This window comes from Gossypium arboreum, chromosome 3 (assembly GCF_025698485.1).
Source record: "Gossypium arboreum isolate Shixiya-1 chromosome 3, ASM2569848v2, whole genome shotgun sequence".
Classification (NCBI taxonomy): Eukaryota; Viridiplantae; Streptophyta; class Magnoliopsida; order Malvales; family Malvaceae; genus Gossypium; species Gossypium arboreum.
The window spans coordinates 76,609,158-76,611,786 of NC_069072.1; positions in this window are offsets into that span (position 1 = coordinate 76,609,158).

Below are 2,629 nucleotides of genomic sequence, written 5' to 3' on the forward strand. Positions count from 1 at the left end.
ACTCGAAATATGGGCGTATTCTTTGGGCCTAATATTTTTGAGAAACTCTCCCAAATTTCGAGCGATCCCTCGACTCTGGGTGGGTAGCTCGACCCATGAACAAGTCTAGGTGCTATAGGTAATTCTAGACATTATATCAAAAAGAGCAAATATGATAAGAACCTAAATGAGATTAATGTTAAAAAATTCTTAAAACTCTAAAGATTAAAATAATTATGTAATTTCATTTAAGCATTATATTAGAGATTAAATATGGAAATTAATTATTTAAAATTTCTTATTATTAATTACAAGAAAACCATGTTGAAAATTTAATTTAAAAATGGGATCCACTTTAAGTATAATTAAAAAAATATTTTGGAACTTAAAAACTAACCTATAATCTAAGTTTCTATTTTTGCTTATGTATCTTCTTTTATAATATATACTAATTGTTGAGTAAATAACCTAAAAATGTTGAAAATTAAAAACAATTACCAGATTAGGCCATATTTTCAAAAAATTACAAGACTAGATCGATATTACGAAAACCCTTCTAGCTGGAAGTGTTTTCAGCATATTTGCAGGAAAACGCTTCCACCTGGGAGTGTTTTCGCCACATAAGTTGAAAATGCTTTCAATTGAAAGTGTTTTCCCCCCAACAATTATTTTTCCCAATGGCTGCCCCACCCCCCAAGAGTCATCTTTTCTTTTCTATATACCACCCCCCATTTTATTTTTTTATTCAATTCAAAATCAACTCTCTCTCACAATCTCAAATTTCTCTCAATTCACTCTTCATTTCTCTCTCAACTCCCTTTTTTTATTATTAAAATTGTCTTAATATTTTCATAAAATATTTTTCTATTACAATTTATTTTGTGTTTTCCGAAATTAACAGTGGCATAATGTCTAATCCGTTTGGATGACAAACACATTTTTGTCGATCAATTGAAAATGGTAAGAATTTTTTTGCATTATATTTAATATAATTTAATTTAAATATTTTCTTGTTATATTGGAATTTAATATTTTATATGTTTTTCTTAATATATATGTGGAAGATCAAATTTTGGAGACGTATATTCGTAATCTACCTGCTCCTCCATCACCTTTAATCGAACCTTACTTAAGAGATGTCGGATATTTGCACGTGGCCCTTATTGGTCGAGGGTGTAAATTGGACCCCATACTTGTAAGTGTGTTGGTGGAAAGCTGGAGACCCGAGACACACACATCTCATCTTCTATACGGTAAGTGTACTATCACTTTAGAAGACGTGCAGTTACAAATTGGGTTACCGATGGATGGATGGGTAGTGACTAGGGTAGTTCAGTTAGCCGATTGGAGAGATGTATGTGAGCAACTTTTGGGGAGGGTTTCAAAAACGATTTATGGAGTCCGGATAGATATGAATTGGTTAAAAAGAAATTTTGGTGGGCTCGATGAGGATTTGATTAAAGTCCAAAAAGAACAATACGCTCGAGTGTACATCCTTATGATTATTGGGGGTCTCCTAATGCCCAATAGGTAATTTAAGGTGGCTTCTAAAACTCGTCGACTTTAAAGAAGTAGGCAAACTCAGTTAGGGGTCAACCGTGTTGGCGACCTTGTATCGAGATATGTGTTGGGTGACGGCACTACAAAAAAATCAAAATTGGTGATTGCATACAACTATTACAATCATGGGCACGGTACTGACTTCCATTTTTACGTTCTCAAGCGGATTACCTTTATACATTCACACTCGTTACAAGGTAAAATTCATTAGATAGAGTGTACGTTACCATTGGTCAATCCCAACATCTGGCATGTGAAGGTGCCATTGGTAGTGTACATTACCATGAAGATGCACGAGTCAGATAGAGTGTTGTGACAATTCGGGTTCAGGCAATTGATTCCACCAACACTACAAGACATCAAAGATCTACATCATATCGACTTGCGGGGGAGAATAAATTAGAATTGGCTTACATTCCACGTGTAATATATCAACATTTGGAATAATAAGTACAAGTTTTACCTACTCGCAAGGCCATTGCCGCACTTGAGTTAGCTTGCTATCTGGAGTACATGCCATGGTTTAAAGTCCATGGCAAATCATATATGCTAGGTGAAAAGGCGAGGGGCAGGCAACTACAATTGAGGAGACCAAGCCAGAGCTATTAAGGTGGGTCTATCGTCTACACCTACACAACAACCGACACCAATGGCCATACCATCCCTCAATCAATATGACTACAATAACAACCATCTTTAGAGGAAAACTTCTTTCCCACTTCTAACAAAGAACTTGCATGGCCCGATCTTCTGTGTGGTAGTTCTGCAAACTCCAATGTATATTCTACTATGCATGTGGGCTGGAGGTGAGTACGCCCTGAACCCTGGATCTTCTTCAGCATCTTCGTCCAGACCTTCACCGTTTGAGCCTCCACCTTCTGGTTCAGTTGGAACTAGCTCTGATTTAGAAAATAATGCAATTTTGAACCATCGACACTGAGCTCCCAGATTGGATCAGCCTCAAATTTTGTGCCCTCTTCATTCTCAACCCCACCAACATCTCTAGGGTTGCAGGTCCCCTTATCAGTAGACATCGTAGGGAGTAAATCATCCCTTCTTGTATAGTTGTCAAAACAACCAAAATCACCTG